Here is a 21,746-nt window from a genome sequence, read left to right on the forward strand (position 1 = left end):
AATACGACAGCTTAGTAAATTAGTCGTAATAAATTCAAAAAGTTGCAGTTTTACACTTTCGATGTCATTCGTTATTGAACTTTGACCTGAAACGGGAAAATACGAATCTTAGTAAATTTACCCCCATGTCTCTCTCTCCCTATTTTTTCTTATTTTCTGGACTCTCATCTGCGATCCATTGGTATAGGGCAGGCATTCCCAACTGTGGTCCTCAAGGCACACCAACAGTGCAGGTTTTAGTGATGTCCAGGCTTCAGCACAGATGGTTAAATCAAAATAACTGAGGTACTAATTAAGTCACCTGTGTTCAAGCCTGGATATCACTAAAACCAGGACTGTTAGAGTGCCTTGAGCACCGAGGTTGGGAAACACTGGTATAGGGGAAGATTTAAGTACATGCCATATACTTACCTTTGCCTAATGCCGGCAGCAGATCCCCTCTTATTGATATATTTTCTATTTGCCTTTTCCCATCCCCTAATCTTCCTTCACATATTGTAGTACTAGGTGCTTCATCGCGCCCTACGGGCGCTCTTCACACCATCGCAAGGGGCTACGCCCCCTTAACCCTTGCATGCCTTTCTGGGGTTTAATATTTGTATTATATGGAATATTACCTGCATTCCTTTGTTAGTGGTTAAATATTGCACAATGAAAGGGCGTGCAATGGTGAAGGAGGCGCAGCCCCTTGCGACGGCGTGAACAGCACCTGCAGGGCACAATGTACAGAATGTAGCGGGTGCGGGGGGGACTGCGGATGGTGTCTGTAGATGCTGCGGGTGGAGGGGGGGCAGAAGTGGGGGTGGGGCCCGGATGGGGAAGGTTCGGGAGGTGCTGCGGGTGGGGGAGGGGCAGAGGAGTGGGGGATGCAGATGGGGGAGGGGTCCGGAGGCACTGCAGGTGGGGGAGGGGCAGGGGTGCCACGGGTGGGAGAGGGGCAGATGTGGGGATGTTGTGGATGGGTGAAGGGTTCCGGAGGTGCTGTGGGATGGGAAGGGACGGGAGTGCCGGGGGTGGGGTAGGGGACCGCAGGCACCATGGGTAGGGTAGGGGCAGGTACGGGTGGTGCGGCGGATGGGAAAGGAGGTCCGGAGGTGCTGCAGGTGGTGGAGGGGCAGGTGCGGGGGTGCCATTGGTTGGGGAGGGGTGGATGAGGGGGGGACCACGGATGGAGGAGGGTGTCTGCAGATGCTGCGGGTGGAGGGGGGCAGGTGTGGGGGGAGACATATAAGGGGGGTGAATGGTGGAGGGGGCCTGGAGGTGCTGTGGGTGGTGAAGGGGCGGAGGAGTGGGAGCCGCGGGTGGTGTAGGGGGTCTGGAGGCACAGCATGTGGGGGAGGGGTGGAGTGCCACATGTGGTGGAGGGGAAGGTGCGGAGTTGTGGTGCATTGGGGAGAGGTCTGGAGGCGCTGTGGGTACTGTACATGCCATAAAAGGTAGTTGGAGGGTATGCAGTAACAGGACCAGGACAGGGGTGACAGGGTCAGAACAGGGTTGACGGGGCCAGGACAGGGGTGACAGGGTCAGAACAGGGGTGACGGGGCCAGGACAGGGGTGACGGGGCCAGGACAGAAATGACAGGGACAGGATAGGGGTGACAGGGCCAGGGTAGGGGCGGCAGGACCAGGACAGGGGTGACGGGGCCAGTATAGGGTTGACAGGGCAAGCACAGGGGTGACAGGGCCAGGATAGGGGTAACAGGGCCAGCATAAGGGTGACAGGGCCAGGATAAGGGTGAAAGGGCCAGGATAAGGGTGAAAGGGCCAGGATAAGGGTGGCAGGGCAAGGCCAGGGGTGACAGGGACATGACAGAACACAGGGCACGGGAGAGTTTGGTATTAGGGACAAAACAGTGGTGACAGACAGATGTGTCTTACCGGAGTCACTGCTGCTGGCTGCTGCTGTTCCACTCCAACCTGTTGGGATCTGCTGCTGCTGGAGACTTGGCATGGCTGACTCTCTCAGGCTGGAGTCCTGCTTCCTCTGCCCGTCCGCATCCCTCCCCCCCTCCTCAGTCACACACCGCAGACCTCGCGCAGCTGCCGGGCACTGTGGTAAGGTGAGACTGGAAATGACTGGTTAGCCCCCAGGAGATGATGCGGCTGGAGGGAGGAGGGGGTCATAGCATGCACGTGGCGCGGACCTCGCGGCTGCCGGGCACTGTGGTAAGGGGAGACTGGGAGTGACTGGTTAGCTCCCAGGAGACGCTGCGGCTGGAGGGAGGAGTGGGTCGGAGCCTGCAAGCAGCTCGGATTTCTGCAGCGCTACCCGCCAGCTAAAGTGTGTGAATGAGCTGGGTGCACCTCACTGCGGGTGCCAGCGCTGCAGCTAGCGGTGGGGTTGCCGGGGCTGGAGATAACAGAGGCAGTACGGAACCTGCACAGCGGCAGGTGCCCCACAAAACTGCAGCTAAGAAGCGTGGAGTGTGCCAGAAAGTGACGCTCTTCCGCGCCAGAGAGACCCTGCTGAGTATGCCGATGTGGGGGGTCAAGCACACAGTGAGCCGGTGCCCGTCTGTCTGTATGACATACCCCTCACACCCCCCATACCTCCCAAATGTCCCGATTTTCGCGGGACAGTCCCTTTTTTGGGGGTCTGTCCCGCTGTCCCACCCGCGGGTCGCAGTGTCCCGCAGTGGGGGGGGGGGGGCAGTTGGAAAGCTCCTGTACTCGCTGTTCTGCTTAGCAGAGCAGCGGTGAATAGTGGAGACAGAGGGAGAGGGGGCATCAGGAGGTACAGATTAAGGAGGGGTTCCAGCAGCAGAGCCGGATTAAGGGAGGGGCAGGGGGTACGTACCGTTGGCCCCACAGTTTTAGGGGGCCCCCCGCCTGGAGTAGCTCTGTCCCAGCTCAGAAGCTCCCCCCCCCCCTCCGTCCTTCCAGCTGCTGCGTGTTGGCAGGTCTGTGGTGTTACAGGAAGGCAGTAGTCTCCCTGCTTTCTTCTGCCTGTGCGGGTGTGTAGGGGGGAGCGACCACCTCCTCTGGATTTAGCCCTAGCTGAGCGGCCAAAATCCCATTAAAAAAATAAAAATGAAAATCGGAATTCGCATAAAGGGGCGTGGCCGCGCGTCCCGCGATTAGGCCACGCCCCCAACCCCACAGCAGGCACAGCAATGAGATAGGGCTCCCCTGTCTCAAGTGCCCTGGGCCCCCCGGACTCATAATCAGCCCCTGGGGGCATGCCAGCAGCTCACAGAGCGCTGGGAATACCCCCTCACTGACGAAAACGGGGACCCTCCCGTGAAGCCATGCCCCCTTTTCGCCGAGTGTGTGTCCCTCCTTCTGCCTGAAGAAAGCTCCTGCAGAAAGCTGGGAGGTGTGCACCCCTGCCTGTGCCATGCCCATACTATCTGGAGGTGTGCACCCCTGCCTGTGCCATGCCCATACTATCTGTTTCAGCTCCTAGTCTCCTGTAGATTTGGCCAGATCTGTGACTCATTTGACTAACTCCGCCCAGTGTTGTGACTCCACCCAGCGTTAGCAAATGAATCACAAAGTCACAGATCTGGGCTATTATATAGGAGATGTGAACTCTCATCAGTGATCCCAGAGAATAAGTGCAATTGTGCTTCTACTATCATACCACTCTGTACATGCCTGAATCCGTTTGATCTTGGAAACTAAGCAGTGTTGGGCTGGGTCAGTATTAGGATGGGAGACTGCCTAGGAAGACCCAGTTTAGTAGAATCTGTAGCCATGGGCGTACTCTGTGCCTAACACTGACAGCAGAGTCACGGTCTTTTTGCACATCTATACATCCTTTACTTTCATCTTTTTCCACTCAGTCCAGGTATTAACCAATTCTTTATCATTATATAATGAGAGGACAAATAGTTTGCAGGTGCACATTCGATCCTTACCCACTATTGTTGAATATCGTCAGCAAAGCATACACATTGATCTAGATATATTAACCTAGTTTAGGTTATGAATATTGATATCTAATAATTTAAATACACCCTCACATCTGGTCACCATATTCTGGATTTATCCTGAATACAACAAGGAGACTGGAGATTATTATGGTTCAATGTTATTGTATTTTGTTTATTTGTCAACATGTTTGTCTAGGATACACCAAGTGAAATAGTCATTTTTTACTTGTACTAATAAAATATATCATAAGCTATATATTTCAGCCTTTATCTGTTAATTCTAAGAGTGCACCCACAAAAGAGTCTTCTTCTTTCTTTGTTGTTTTGTCCAGCATAATTCTGACTCAGGGTGCACCACCAACAAACGTCAGTAATGATTGATTTCCTGATCATTTATTTTTGGTTACCTTATCATTATTATTGATATTGTTATTGATATTCATAACATATTATGATCAGTGCGGTATCCTCCACACTTTCTAAATAAGTATAATTACCTTCCCCACATGGCCCCCTAACCCTCCCTCCCCGCAACCTAAACATAACCCTCCTGCTGCAGCATAGCCCTAACCATCTGGGGGGGTGCCTAACCCTAACCCTCCTCCCCACAGCATAAACCTAACCCCTCGGGCTGCAGCCTAACCCTAACTCTCCCCTTGAAGCTTAAACCTAACTTCACTCCTCCCCATGGCTTACCTCTCCAGATTCCCAGCACTTGGTTGTTCGGTATCCTGGTGTCAGAATTCCGAGTAGTGTCGGGATCCTGGCATCTGTATTTCGACAACGGGAGCTTGACCGTGCAAAATGTTATAGTAGAGGAGTAGAAGGCAGCATCCTGCTCTTCTACATTAATGTCTGTGCACCTTTAGTTGTGACCAGTGGAGTCCAGTGCAGCCGGTGGTGCGTCCCAGGAGGGATGTTCCCTGGGTCCAGTATTCTGTAGTGGTTAGGTCATGGTCTAGGAAGGGGATGCACTGGCATCGGATCTAGCAGATCCTGCTACTGAGTGTCCCCTCCATACAGACACTTACCTGGTTCCCTTGTGCTGCTATGCTCTGTTCTCCTCAGCCGTCTATATGCGCCCTCGATTGCAGTGCTTCCGTGATTGGCTGGTCACATGATTGCGATGCAAGTTTTTTGGTGTATGGACTATGCTGCTCAGTGTGTATGATCTTGTGCACCAATGCATTCAGCCCCTCAGGGCCTTCTTCTGGGAGCATGACTTGGAGCATGTCCTTGGGGCACCCCTAGCCTTGGGGCCTTGTACAGATGTACGCTTTATCCCACCCCTGTCACCAGGCCTGCACCCCCCTGTGTTCTGTCATTGTGTGACCCCCCCATGTTCTGTCCCAGCCATTGTGTATCACACACTTCTGTGTTCTGTCCCAGTCAGTGTGTCACCCCCCTCTGAGTTCTGTCACTGTGTCATCCACCCTCTGTGTCCTGTCAAAAGCCATTGTGTTACACACTGCTGTGTCCTGTCCCAGCCACTGTGTCATCCCACCTTGATAATTACCCAGGCTTGATAATTTTATTTCTTTTGTAAGTATACTCACGGTCTATATTTGCTTAAGTTTATACATTGGTAAAACTATTAAGCATTGATCATTTATTTGCAGAAATACTAATCAACATTACCGATCAACTAAGGGTTGATTATTATCATTGCTCGAGAAGATTCTCTCGCACACTAATATTAAGAAAGTTTGATCTGTTAACTAATTTACTAAAATCATTTATTCATTAACATGGAACTTTGAAGAGCCACATATTTCACCAATACTATGGGTACAAGTATATGTATTAATGGTTATTTTCAATGTCTTAAAGAAGATGTCGCCATACAAACTATGTAAACTACTGAGGGTGATTTAGAACTTCCCCAATTATAATTCATAAAGAGCTATTTAAACCATACTGACATAATGATAATGAGATTTTTGAGTTTTAAATATTTTCAAAATGTATAATCAGGATATGATTTATATATGAACTTGTTGACTGGCCACATTGAGACACCCCTCTCTGTAGTTAAAAAAAACCCCATAGGAAGTCACGTAAGATGAAATGCACTGGGGGAACACCGTCTTGACTTGAGTGGTGCAAACAAGCTGTGAGCTCTCCCCACCCTGGCTGGGGTTGACAGCTGGTTATTAGCTACCATCAGGCCAACAAAGTAAAGAGGTTTATGTTAATGTGAGATGCAAGATGAACTGATGGGGGCACATGATCTATAATTTGGTACCAAAGGGTGGACAAATTATGTTTCGCTGTTGCGAAATGCCTGGCTACAGCATCAGGTGCCCTAACTGCACGACGTGCAGCTATTTACAGATAGGTTCATCTTTTTGTCATCCATTTACAGGAGATAAATTTAATATCCATTATCCTCTGACTTGCACAGGCAGCTTTGTTATTTACACCATCAGGTGCCCATGTGCTAAGGTCTATGTAGGCAAAACTGATTGGTAATTTAAAACTCGCATGGCGCAACACTGCTATGCAATTAGAAATGTACTGGCTTCAGGCTCCAGCGAACAACATGTAGCCAGTCATTTTGCAACAGCTAAACATAATTTGTCCACCCTTCGCTACTCTATTATAGATCATGTGCCCCCATCAGTGTGTGGTGGGGATCGGTCCAAATCTTTATTACGTCTTGAAGGATTGAGCGCCTTGACACTTTGGCCCCTAAGGGTTTAAATTAATCCTTAGGTCTCCATTGTTTTCTTTAGTTAACTGGAATTCAATGTGAATATAACTATTTTCGTTTTTGGTTGTGTCAACAAGGATATATGTATTTATGATGTTGTTTAGTAACACTGGATGCTGTGATGTTATTGCTATATGCATCTATGATGATGTTTATTTACACTTGATAAGTCAACTTGTGAATGTGGATGATTAATATTGAGTGTGTTACCTGCTATCTGAGGGCAGCAAGATTGGATGCACGCAGCGCCTTACACTGAATGCAAGCGAGTCCTGGCATTCTGCATCTGTTTTTGGACCAGGATCCACTGGGATAATTCCATAAGCATATGGTGAATCTATGACCTGTACTTTAATGGCACCTACTGTAGCTATTTATTTTGTTCTTCATGTTCTTATGCCAGCAATTTTTCCCCGGCGATTGTTCATTGAAAAACTTCCCTGAACTGAGTGGTGATTTATTAGTACATGGTTATTGGTTGTGGTCGCAGTTACCTGGATACCAAGTCCGTGAATTAGTGCTTTAAATAAGATATCTGAACAAGTTAAGGGTATACATCAGCGCATTATTCTTGATAAAGGAGCCATATTTAACTTCTCTGACTCAGAGGCAGAAGCTATTATTATTATTATTATTATTATTATTCTTTATTTATATGGCGCTTCAAGGGTTCCGAAGCACCCAATTACAGAGTACATAAACAAATAATCTAGCAGGAAAATAGCAACTTACAGTTGACGACAATATAGGACAAGTACAGGGTAAATAAACATAGCTACATCAGCAGATGACACTGACATAAGTATCAGGTGGCAGAAGACTGCTGGATTTGGTGCAGTTGAAGATTATTAGAGTAAGAAAAGGGTAAGCACATGAGGGAAGAGTGCCCTGCTCGTGAGAGCTTACATTCTAAAGGGGAGGGGTAGACAGACAGGGGTGAGACAGATGGGGTACATAGAGAGCATGGAACAGAGGTTTAGGATGAGATTTGGCTGGGTTTGGTGAAGAAGTGGGTCTTGAGAGCCTGTTTGAAGTTTTGTAGAGAGGTGGAGAGTCTGAGGGGGAGAGGTAGGGAATTCCAGAGAAGTGGTGCAGCACGTGAAAAATCTTGAAGGTAGGAGTGGGAGGAAGTAATCCGTAGGCAGGAGAGTCGGCATGCATTAGCAGAGCGAAGAGGACGTGTAGGAGTGTAAAGGGAGATAAGGTCAGAGATGTAGATGGGAGAGGAGTGGGTGAGGGCTTTGTAAGCAAGTGTGAGAAGCTTGAAATTAATTCTGAAAGGGAAGGGGAGCCAATGAAGGTCTAGTAAGAGAGGAGAGGTGGACGTAGTGCGTTTGGTGAGGAAAATGAGCCGGGCAGCAGCATTGAGTATAGATTGGAGTGGAGAGAGGTATTTGTCAGGAATGCCAGTCAGGAGGAGATTACAGTAGTCCAGTCTGGAGATGACCAGTGAGTGGATAATAGTCTTAGTAGCATCCTGGGTCAGAAAAGGTCTGATCCTGGAAATATTTTTTAGATGAAAACGGCAGGTTTGTGAGAGGTGCTGAATGTGTGGTTTGAAGGAGAGGGAGGAATCAAGGATTACTCCAAGACAGCGCACTTGGGGGCTAGAGGAGATAGTAGTGCCATCAATAGATAATGAGATTGTAGGAGGTGAGGTTATGCGGGAGGGAGGGAAGATGATCAGCTCGGTCTTAGACATGTTAAGTTTAAGAAAGCGCTGGGACATCCAGGAAGAGGTAGCAGAGAGACAGTTGGAGATACGAGTGAGGAGAGCAGGGGAGAGGTCTGGAGAGGAAAGATAGATTTGAGTGTCATCAGCATAGAGATGATATTGATAACCAAAAGAACTAATGAGCTTACCTAGTGAGGACGTATAGAGAGAGAAGAGAAGAGGACCAAGGACAGGACCTTGGGGTACCCCTGCAGTTAGTGGAAGTGAGGGGGAGGTGGAGTCATGAGAGGAGACAGAGAATGAACGGTCAGAAAGGTAGGAAGACAGCCAAGAGAGGGCAGTGTCATGCAGACCAATGGAGTGAAGGATTTGCAGTAGGAGAGGATGGTCCACAGTGTCAAAAGCAGCAGAGAGATCAAGTAGAATAAGTAGAGAGTAGTGTCACTTAGATTAAGCAACATGGAGGTCATTGCTAACTTTTGTAAGGGCAGTTTCAGTGGAGTGGAGAGGACAGAAGCCAGACTGGAATAGGTCAAGTAGTGGGTGTGAGGAAAGAAAGGAAGTAAGGCGGTTGTAGACAATACGCTCAAGGAGTTTGGAGGCAAAAGGGAGGAGAGAGATGGGTCGGTAGTTGGAGAGAGTGTTTGGATCAAGGGTAGGTTTTTTAAGAATAGGAGAGATGAGTGCATGCTTGAAGGCAGAGGGGACAGTGCCTGATGAGAGGGAGAGATTGAGAAGGTGGGAAAGATGGGAACAAGCAGGAGGAGAGAGGTATCAGAGGAGGCGAGAGGGGATAGGGTCAAGTGGGGAGGTGGTGAGGGGACAGGAATGAATGAGGGCCATGACTTTCCTACTGAGGACCTCCATGAACATATAGGTACTGCATATGTGCAAGATACTGTATTTACAATGATTTACTATGTCTCAAAAAAAAGTGAAATAGACTTTTTTTTATCATGGCCTGACCCTCTCAAATTACTTTAAGGATAAAAAAAGTCCCTAGAGGATTTAGGATACGTAATTGTCCTACCATAGGGCACTACAATGTAGATTTCTGCAGAAAATGGACATCAATTCTGAACAAGTGTTTATTCGACCTTATTATCCTAGTAATTGAGGAGTCTAAAAAAGAAATGTTATTAACCAAAGAGAAGATCCAACAATTTTAAATTGCACAATTGCAGACGCTTTCATCTGAGAAATCGGTCAATTGGTTGCAGAAACTTGAGGAGCAGCTTACCACATATAAAAATGACCCCATTAAATTTAAAAATGAGAAAAAGAAAAAAGTTGATCTTGACTTTGAACAACAATGAGTGTACAACTGGCTAACTGGTGCACATCCAAAGGAAGATAGACAACCCATCTTTAGACAAACTGCCCATTTTAAATGCAAAAACGACTCAGATGATACTGGAACCATAGGGAGTGAAAGTGAAACATCCACTACTTCTAAAAATTCAGGCTCAATCCCTTCAGGGTTGCGCACAAGAGCTCAACAATTGGGTCCAGAAAGTAAACAACCCGGAGAGGGGGGCAATGTAAGAGGCAGAGGCAAAAATGCAAGACCACCATCATAGAAACGGACTAAGTATTTAATCTTTCAGTAGGTATTTTTTCTGTTCATGAACTGTCTATACTTTTCAAGGGATTGTCATTTGTTACCATTGTGTCATTCGATTCTATGCAGTGGAAGATTGAATTGTACAAACTAAATCGGAGACTGAAGTTAAAAGATTTTTTTGCCCACCAGCAATCTACATCTACAGGGATGGATATTCCACGGCAATTACAAGCCTTACAACCTAAATCAACATTTGACCCCCCAAGTTCCAAAGCGTCAAATAAAACCTTCATTAGATTGTTTAACAACTCTATCAGTAATGATCCATCTAATAAGAAATCACAGTTTTGGAATTTTATTTATGAGGAAAAACAAGCCCTTAAATCTCTGGCTACATATGACAAATTGACAATATAATTATTCGTCAGTCAGATAGGGGGGGCTGTTCTAAATTTTACAGATTACCGTATAGAAATGGAGCAACAACTGAATGACGCCGGTGTTTATAGAACGTTATCAAGTGACCCTACACTTGAATTTAAAAAGGAGGTGGATAGTTTATTATCATTGGCATGCACACAGGGTTTGATATCCAAAGCTTTGCAGGAAGCATTAATGGTTGATAGTCTGATCAAACCGCTTATTTACTTATTGCCTAAGTTCCACAAGGATCTTAAGAAGCCTCCGGGGTGCCCGATTATAGCGGCCCATGGGTCATTGTTTCAAAAATGTATACATACTTGCATGCATATATGCAACCCTGTGTGCAGGCCAAACCATATTTTTTAATAGATTCCTACCATTTGATACAATACCTGTCTGCATTGCCCCCTTTGCCTAAAGACTGCATACTGTGCTCAGTAGATGTATGCAGTCTTTACACATGTATTCCACATGAAGAAGGTATGCAGGCTACTAAATTCTTACTTACTGATAATACTTTGTATTGTGGTCCTGACTTAAATTTGTTTATAAGCTTATTGCAATGGGTTCTAACTCACAATTACTTCTACTATGATGGTAGTTACTACCTACAGGTGTCTGGCATTGCTATGGGGTCGAATGTGGCCCCATCCTTCACCAAAGCCTTTATGTTTAGCGTTGAAAAAGATGTGTTTTTTTCCAGTTCACTCATATCCTCAAATATTGTAGCTTTTTATCGTTATATAGATGACATATTGTGTGGAGATAGTCTAAAATCAGAGATGAGCGGGTTCGGATCCCTGAGATCCAAACCCTACCGAACCTCTCTACTGAGTCAGGCTCGGGTTTTCCCGCCTGACTCGGAAACCAGAACGAGGCAAAACATCATCATCCCGCTGTCGCATTCTCGCAGGGTTTGGATTCCATATAAGGACCCGCGCGTCGCCGCCATTTTCACTCCAGTCTTGGAGAGTGTAGTGAGAGGACGTGTCTCCGTCCTCAGTTTCTGTGTGGGTGGGAAAGTGGGATGGCGATTCCAGTGCTATCTTGTGCTGCTTGTCCAGTGTAGTGTCTTATGCTGCATCAGTCCAGCCAGTCACAGTGGTGTTGTCCTCTGCTGCTATATGTCCCCAGTGCTGCTGTATAAATCCCTTGCAGTTTTGCTGTGGTGTCTTGCATCAGACCAGGGTTAGTGACATGTGCAGCATCAGTCCAGTGACCACTCACAGTGGTGGTGTCCTCTGCTGCCATATATCAAGTGTTACTGCCGTATAATTCCCGTGATACTGCCGTATAATTCCAATGATACTGCCGTATAATTCCAATGATACTGGCGTATAATTCCAGTGATACTGGCGTATAATTCCAGTGATACTGGCGTATTATTCCAGTGATATTGCCATATAATTCCTGTGATACTGCCATATAATTCCCGTGATACTGGCGTATAATTCCAGTGATATTGCCGTATAATACCAGTGATATTGCCGTATAATTCCTGTGATACTGACGTATAATTCCTGTGATACTGCCGTATAATTCCAGTGATATTGAGGCATAATTCCCGTGATACTGACTTATAATTCCAGTGATATTTCCGTATAATTCCTGTGATACTGGCGTATAATTCCTGTGATACTGGTGTATAATAACTGTGATACTGCTGTATAATTCCTGTGATACTGTCATATAATACCTGTGACACTGGCGTATAATTCCAGTGATATTGCTGTATAATTCCTGTGATACTGGTATATAATTCCTGTGATACTGCCGTATAATTCCAGTGATATTGCCGTATAATTCCTCTGATACTAGCGTATAATTCCTGTGATACTGGCGTATAATTCCTGTGATACTGGCCTATAATTCCTGTGATACTTGTTTATAATTCCAGTGATATTGCCGTATAATTCCTGTGATACTACCGTATAATTCCAGTGATATTGCTGTATCATTTATGTGATACTGACGTATAATTCCAAAGATTTTGCTGTATCATTCATGTGATACTGCATATAATTCCCGTGATACTGCCGTATAATTCCTGTGATACTGCCGTATAATAACAGTGATATTGCCCTATAATTCCAGTGATATTGCCGTATAATTACTGTGATACTGGTGTATAATTCCCATGATACTGGCGTATAATTCCAGTGGTATTGGCGTATAATTCCTGTGATACTGGCGTTTAATTCCTGTGATACTGTCGTATAATTCCAGTGATATTGCTGTATATATCTTGTGATACTGGTGTATAATTCCTGTGATACTGGAGTATAATTTCTGTTATACTGGCGTATAATTCCCATGATACTACCGTATAATTCCAGTGATATTGCCGTATAATTCCTGTGATACTTGCGTATAATTTCCAGTGATACTGGCGAATAATAACTGTGATATTGCTGTATAATTCCTGTGATACTGGCATATAATACCTGTGACGCTGGCATATAATTCCAGTGATATTGCTCTATAATTCCTGTGATACTGGTGTATAATTCCCATGATACTGCCGTATAATTCCAGTGATATTGCTGTATAATTCCTGTGATACTGGTGTATAATTCCTGTGATATTGCCATATAATTCTCGCCATACCGCCATATAATTCCAGTGATATTGCCGTATAATACCTATGATACTGCCGTATAATTCCCATGATACTGCCGTATAATTCCAGTAATATTGCCGTATAATTCCTGTGATACTGAGATATAATTCCTGTGATACTGCCATATAATTCCTGTGATACTGTTTTATAATTCCAGTGATATTGCCGTATAATTCCGGTGATACTGCCATGTAATTCCAGTGATATTGCTGTATCATTCACGTGATACTGCATATAATTCCCGTGATACTGACGTATAATTCCCGTGGTACTGCCGTATAAATCCAGTGATATTGCTGTATAATTCCTGTGATACTGGCATATATTTCCCATGATGCTGCTGTATAATAACAGTGATATTGCCGTATAATCCCTTTGTTACTGTTGTATAATTCCTGTGATACTGCCGTATAATTCCAGTTATACTGCCGTACAATTCCTGTGATATTGCCGTATAATTCCTGTGATATTGCCGTATAATTCTTGTGATTCTTCCGTATAATAACAGTGATATTGGCAATTAATTTCTGTGATACTGTCGTATAGTTCTTGTGATACTCGCGTATAATTCCTGTGATAATGGAATATAATTCCTATAATACTGCCGTATAATTTCCATAATACTGGAGTATAATTCCTGTGATACTGGTGTATAATTCCCGTTATACTACCGTGTAGTAATAGTGATATTGTTGTATAATTACTGTGATACTGCCGTATAATTCCAGTGATATTGCTGTATCATTCCTGTGATACTGGCATATAATTCCTGTGTTATTGCTGTATAATTCCAGTGATATTGCCGTATAATTCCTGTGATACTGCTGTATAATTCCAGTGATATTGCCGTATAATTCCTGTGATACTGGTGTATAATTCCTGTGATACTACCGTATAGTAATAGTGATATTGTTGTATAATTACTGTGATACTGCCGTATAATTCCAGTGATATTGCTGTATCATTCCTGTGATACTGGCGTATAATTCCTGTGTTACTGCCGTATAATTCCCGTGATACTGCTGTATAATTCCAGTGATACTGCCGTATAATTCCTGTGATACTGCTGTATAATTCCAGTGATATTGCCGTATAATTCCTGTGATACTGGTGTATAATTCCCGTGATACTACCGTATAGTAATAGTGATATTGTTGTATAATTACTGTAATACTGCCATATAATTCCAGTGATATTGCCGTATCATTCCTGTGATACTGGCGTATAATTCCTGTGTTACTGCCGTATAATTCCTGTGATACTGCCGTATAATTCCCGTGATACTGCAGTATAATTCCAGTGATATTGCCATATAATTCCTGTGATACTGGTGTATAATCCTGTGATACTGGCGTATAATTCCAGTTGTATTGGCGAATAATTCCACTGAAACTGGTGTATATTTCCTGTGATACTGGCATTTAATTCCGATGATACTGTCATATAATTCCAGTGATATTACCATATAAATCTTGTGATACTGGAGTATAATTTTTGTGATACTGGTGTATAATTCCCATGATACTGCCGTATAATTCCAGTGATATTGCTGTATAATTTCTGTGATACTGGCGTATAATTTCCAGTGATACTGGTGAATAATAACTGTGATATTGCCATATAATTCCTGTGATACTGGCGTATAATACCTGTGACGCTGGCGTATAATTCCAGTGATAATGCTATATAATTCCTGTGATACTGGTGTATAATTCCCATGATAATGCCGTATAATTCCAGTGATATTGCCGTATAATTCCTGTGATACTGGCGTATAATTCCTGTGATACGGCCATATAATTCTCGTGATACCGCTATATAATTCCAGTGATATTACCGTATAATAGCTATGATACTGCTGTATAATTCCCGTGATACTGCCGTATAACTCCAGTACTATTGCCGTATAATTCGTCTGATACTGGTGTATAATTCCTGTGATACTGACATATAATTCCTGTGATACTTTTGTATAATTCCTGTGATACTGTTTTATAATTCCAGTGATATTGCCGTATAATTCTGGGGATACTGCCATATAATTCCACTGATATTGCTGTATCATTCATATGATACTGCATATAATGCCCGTGATACTGACGTATAATTCCCGTGATACTGCCGTATAACTCCAGTGATATTGCCGTATAATTCCTGTGATACTGGCATATATTTCCCATGATACTGCCATATAATAACAGTGATATTGCCATATATTTCCTTTGTTACTGTTGTATAATTCCTGTGATACTGGCGTATAATTCCTGTGATACTGCTATATAATTCCGTTAATACTGCCGTATAATTCCTGTGATACTGCTGTATAATTCCCGTGATACTGGCGTATAATTTCTGTGATACTGCAGTATAATTCCAGTGATATTGCCGTATAATTCCTGTGATACTGCCATATAATTCCTTTGATACTGCCATATAATTTCAGTGATATTGCCATATAATTCCTTTTTTACTGTCGTATAATTCCTGTGATACTTACGAATAAATCCTCTGATACTGCCATATAATTCCTGTGATACTGCCATATAATTCCAGTGATATTGTTGTATATTTCCTGTGATACTGTCATATAATTCCAGTGATATTGCCATATAATTCCAGTGATATTGCCATATAATTCCAGTGATATTGCCGTATAATTTCTGGATACTGGCGTATAATTCCAGTGATATTGTTGAATAATTCCAGTGGTACTGGCGTGTAAATCCAGTTCAAAGGTACTGCCGTATAAGTCCAATGATTCTGCCATATATTTTCAGTGGTACTGGTGTATAAATCCAGTGATCCTGCAGTATAATTCCATATAAATATATAAAATTCTGTATAAGTCCAGTCCAGTGGTGCTGCCGTATTAGTTCAGTGGTGCTGTCCTGTGCTGTATATTATTTACTCCAAGTAAAGGGGTTATTAATATTTAATTCAAATAATTTTCACAGTGTTTGCCCTGTGTGGTGTAGAGGTACGCTCTGCTGTACCGCATATTGTTCTATAACTCCAGAAAAATATTGGAGAACATAAACTTGGAGGATAAAATAGAGAAAGATCAAGAACCACTTCCTCCTAGTGCTGAAGCTGCTGCCACTAGTCATGACATAGATGATGAAATGCCATCAACGTCATCTGCCAAGGCCGATGCCCAATGTGATAGTAGAGGGCATGTAAAATCCAAAAAGCCAAAGTTCAGTAAAAAGACCACAAAAAATAAATTTAAATGGTCTGAGGAGAAACATCTTGCCAATATGCCATTTACAACATGGAGTGTCAAGGAACAGCTAAGGCCCTGGCCTATGTTCATGACTAGTGGTTCAGCTTCACATGATGATGGAAGCCCTCATCCTCCCACTAGAAAAATTAAAAGAGTTAAGCTGGAAAAAGCACAGCAAAGAACTGTGCATTCTAAGATGGTATCACAAATCCCCAAGTAGAGTCTAAGTGTGTTGGCGGTTGAGATGCCTGACCTTCCCAACACTGGATGGTAGCAGGTGGCTTCTTCCACCATTTGCACACCCCCTGCAAGTGCTGGAAGGAGCACACACAGTACAGTTTCTGATATTCAAATTGAAGATGTCACTGTTGAACTACACCAGGATGAGGATATGAGTGTTGTTGGCGCTGAGGAGGAAGTTGACGATGATGGTTCTGATGGTGATGTGGTTTGTTTAAATGAGGCACCGGGGGAGACACCTGTTGTCCGTGGGATGAAGAAGCCCATTGTGATGCCTGGGCAAATTACCAAAAAAGCCACCTCTTCAGTGTGGAATTATTTCTCCACAAATCTGGACAACAGGTGTAAAGCCGTGTGCTGCCTCTGTCAATCTGAAATAAGTAGGGTTAAGGATGTTAACCACCTAGCAACATCCTCCATTATACGTCACCTGCAGCGCATTAATTATAAGTCAGTGTCAAGTTGTGAAACTTCGGGTAAGAGCATAAGCAGTCCACTGACACCTAAATCCCTTCTTCCTCTTGTACTCTAGCTCCTGCAAGCCACACCACCAACTCCCTCAACGTCAACTTCCTCCTCAATCAGGAACGTCAGTAGTCCTGCAGGCCATGTCACTGGCAAGACTGAGTAGTCCTCTCCTAACCGGGATTCCTCCAGAGGATCCTTGAGTGGTACACCTGCTTTTGCTGCCACTGCTGTTGTTGCTGCTGGGAGTCGATAGTCATCCCAGAGGGGAATTTGGAAGACCACTTGTACTACTTCCAGTAAGCAATTGCAACAGTCCTTTGTGAGGAAGATGAAATATGACAGCAGTCATCCTTTTGCAAAGTGGATAACTGAGGCCTTGACAGCAATGTTGGTGTTAGACGTGTGTCCGGTATCCACCATTAGTTCAGTGGGACTTAGAGAATTGTTTGAGGTACTGTGTCCCCGGTATCAAATCCCATTTAGGTTCCACTTCTCTAGGTAGGCGATACCGAGAATGTACAGAGACGTCAGAAAAAGTGTCCTCAGTGTCCTACAAAATGCAGTTTTACCCACTGTCCACTTAACCACGGACATGTGGACAAGTGGAACAGGGCAGACTAAGGACTATATGACTGTGAAAGCCCACTGGGTAGATGTATGGTATCCTGCAGCAAACAACAGCAGCGACACCAGTAACAGCATCTCACAAATGCCAACTCATTCCAAGGCAGGCTACGCTTTGTATCACCGCTTTCTGTAAGAGGCACACCGCTGACAGCCTCTTACAGAAACTGAGGGACATCATCTCACAGTGGCTTACCCCAATTAGACTCTCCTGGGGATTTGTGATATCGGACAACGCCACCAATATTGTGCGTGCATTACATCTGGCCAAATTCCAGTACATCCCATGTTTTGCACATACAATTAATTTGGTGGTGCAGAAATTTTTGAAAAATGACAAGGGCATGCAGGAGATGCTGTTGGTGTCCCAAAAAATTGCAAGCCACTTTCGACATTCAGCCACCGTGTGCCTAAGACTGGAGCGCCAGCAATCATTCCTGAACCTGCCCTGCCATCACCTGAAGCAAGAGGTGGTAACGAGGTGGAATTCAACACTCTGTATGCTTCAGAGGATGGCAGAGCAGCAAAAGGCCATTCAAACCTATACATACACCTACAATATAGGCAAAGGAGGGGGAATGCACCTGACTCAAGCGCAGTGGAGAATGATTTCCATCTTGTGCAAAGTTCTCCAATCCTTCGAATTTGCCAAAAGTGAAGTCAGTTCAGACACTGCCAGCTTGAGGCAGGTCATTCCCCTCATCAGGCTTTTGCAGAAGCAGTTGGATAAATTATAGGAGGAGCTAAGATGGAGCAATTCCGCAAAGTATGTGGGACTTGTGGATGGAGGCCTTCATTCACTTTGCCAGGATTCAAGGGTGGTCAATCTGTTGAAATCAGAGCACTACATTTTTGCCACTATGCTCGATCCTAGGATTAAAGCATACATTGTATCTCTCTTTCCAGCAGACACAATTCTGCAGAGGTTCAAAGACTTACTGGTGAGAAAATTGTCAACTCAAGCGGAACATGACCCATCAACAGCTCCTTCACTTTCTCCCGAAACTGGGGCTGCGAGTAAAAGGAGAAGATTTTCGAACCAACCCATTGCGGTGATGCAGGGCAGTCAGGAGCGAGTGCTTACATCTGGTCTGGACTTAAGGTCCTGCCAATGATTACTGACATGTCTACTGTCACTGCATATGATTCTGTCATCATTGAAAGAATGGTGGATGATTAAATGAGTGACAGCATCCAAGTAGGCATGTCAGACAGTCCGTACATATACTGGCAGGAAAAAGAGGCAATTTGGATGCCCTTGCACAAACTTGCTTTATTTTACCTAAGTTGCCCCCCCTCTGTTTGCCACTACAGTGCCACTCCTAGATGGGCCAGGTGTTTGTGCCGCCCACTTGTGTCGCTTAGCTTAGTCATACAGCCACCTCAGTGCAACCTTTTGGCCTAAAAACAATATTGTGTGGTGTGAGGTGTTCAGAATAAACTGGAAATTAGTGGAAATTAATGTTATTGAGGTTAATAATACCGTAGGATCAAAATTACCCCCAATTTCTGTGATTTTAACTGTTTTTATGTGTTTTTCAAAAATCATCCAGATCCAAAACCAAAACACGAAAGGGTGGTTTTGGCAAAACCAACCCAAAACCAAAACACGAATGGGGAATTAGAACCAAAACCAAAACACAAAACACGAAAAAAGTGCCCGTCGCACATCTCTATCTAAAACTGCTTTTAGTGAGCTAATTGACCCTCATAATGCTACAAATAGTCCTGTAAAGTTTATGTCTATCATGGACTGTAAGTCTGTGATTTTCTTCGATGTGACTTTCAATGAGAGCAGATTGAGTACATCATTGTTTGTAGAGTCCACAGATTGGAATAATCTTTTGTTGGCCTCAAGGGCTCACCCCAAATCCCTTAAAGACGCACTTCCAAACTCACAATTTCTGAGGGCTCTCAGGCTGTGTAGTGTGAGAAGTGAGGGGATTAAACAAATTGAAATTATATACTCTAAATTTGTCCAAAGAGGTTATGATATTGGTTTTCTTGATAAACTTAAAAAGAAAGCCTTAGCTGTCCCTATACATCAACTTAATGTTTACCATACGAAAGAGTAGAAAGATCGAAGACACATCTGGGTTAAAAAATGTAACCACATAAGTAGCTGCATTAATAGGGAATCTAAAAACTTTGGCCCATTATAACCTCAGATAAAAATTTGGACCCCCTCCATAACACAGCACTGATGTCCTGTTACCAAAGAGATAAAAACCTCAAAGATTATCTCAAACACAATGACATCACTGGCATTGGGAGTAACAAATCCACTACTTTTTTGGAATGCAGCAGAAACGGGTGCTTCAGGTGCCCTAACTGCATGACGTGCAGCTACCTACAGATAGGTTCATCTTTTTTTCATCCATTTGCAGGAGAGAAATGTAATATCTGTTATCCCCTGACTTGCACAGACAGCTTTGTTATTTACACCATCACGTGCCCATGTGCAACACCGCTATGCGATTAGAAACGCACTGGCTTCAGGCTCCAGCGAACAGCTTGTAGCCAGGCATTTCGCAACAGCTAAACATAATTTGTCCACCCTTCGCTACCGAATTATAGATCATGTGGCCCCATCAGTTCGTGGTGGGGATTGGTCCAAATCTTTATTACGTCTTAAATCTAGATGGATTGAGCGCCTTGACACTTAGGTCTCTAAGGGGTTAAATTAATCCTTAGGTCTCCATTGTTTTCTTTAGTTAACTGGAATTCAATGTGAATATAACTATTTTTAGTTTTTGCTTGTGGCAACAAGGCTATATGTATTTATGATGTTGTTTAGTAACACTGGATGCTGTGATGTTATTGCTATATGCATCTATGATGATGTTTATTTACACTTGATAAGTCATCTTGTGAATGGGGATGATTAATATTGTCTTTCACAGTACTATTACTGTTATTTATGGTGTTCTCAAATAAGTTACATTATTCCTATTTCTTCATGCAGTAGCAGTCAAAACAGGATTAGATACATTTTATGCAAACTGAGATTCTGTGTTACCTTCATGTGAATTACGGATACATTTGCTGTTTCATGCATACTTTGTAACTTTGTATCCTCTGTAGAAGGTCCTTTATTGTAAAGGTGCTGCTGATCTATTTTAACTTCTTTTTTAGAAAAACTCTATATGCAATATTTGCACTTGTTTTCATATGTCTTAATGACGTAATCTCCTGCAGCCTGGACTTTGGTGACCAGAAGCGGGAACTGGCGTCCGCATGGCGATGGGGGTGATTCTTCATAAATGTGGTGAGTTTTACTTGTTTCGTATACTTGTCAAAAGCGCAATAAAGTGCTACAGCGTTGCTATCTAGCAGTGTGTTTGTATATCTTTATTTCGGATTGAAGCCGCAGACAGAGTATATATATATATATATATATATATATATATATATAATCTCTGCAATAGTCAGCAGCACTCCATACTAGGCAATACAAGTGAATAAGGCCGGTGCCCTCCGTATAACATCCCCAGCAGGGATGTCTCCATACATAACACACAGTCGGCGGCACTCACGGCTCCCTCAGCGGGGAATAAAACGATACCGAGTCACGAAGAAAGTCAACGTTTCAATGTTATAGATAAAACATTTTCATCAGGACATTTACCACAATGCTTACAAAACATCGAGGCCGTCCATGGCGCCCGCCGTCCGCCCGCTTCACGTCCATCAGCAATGACGTCACAGTGCCGCGCCAGACGCGGCGTCACGGAGAGACCCGTTACACCTGTAAATGAAAACAGCATAATGAGCTGTTAAAGTGAAAGGAACAAACAAGACACACAATTGGCATTGAAAATCATGTGTCAGTGAAGCAACTCCTGAAAAATACTATCAATCAATGCGGCAAAGCAATACACATATGTCCAAGGCAGTCATTTAAGATATATACCCATATTCGTTAACCATCTCTATCCTTCATATTAGAATAGGTGACATCTGCAGATTAATCTAATATTATGCTAAGTATACCAAAGTAAATTTATAATAGTAAACACATATTGACAAATAAGTACTGGGCTGCAATAATATAACACCTATATTATGGGATACGTTAGATGGAAACATAAAGGCTCATTGTAGGTCTTAAAGAAAACAATGTAGCCCAGAGTGTTCATTTAGACCTCTGGGTGCAAGGGTGTCCAGCAAGAAAATCCAACGGGCCTCTGCCTTCAAGAGAATTAACCCCCTATCACCTCTCCGTTTAAGGGGGGGAATGTGATCAATGATTTGATGTCTCAAAACCGCTAATGAATGATTGGCAGTTAAAAAACGTCGAGCGACCGGCTGGTCGCTTTTGC

General features: G+C 43.8%; 1 pseudogene; it reads left to right on the plus strand.

Annotated features, from left to right (window-relative positions):
* Positions 1-3,568: 3,568 nt before the first annotated feature.
* Positions 3,569-3,687, plus strand: LOC134896711 (5S ribosomal RNA; annotated as a pseudogene).
* Positions 3,688-21,746: the final 18,059 nt, after the last annotated feature.

This window comes from Pseudophryne corroboree, chromosome 3, assembly GCF_028390025.1.
Source record: "Pseudophryne corroboree isolate aPseCor3 chromosome 3, aPseCor3.hap2, whole genome shotgun sequence".
NCBI classification, from domain to species: Eukaryota; Metazoa; Chordata; class Amphibia; order Anura; family Myobatrachidae; genus Pseudophryne; species Pseudophryne corroboree.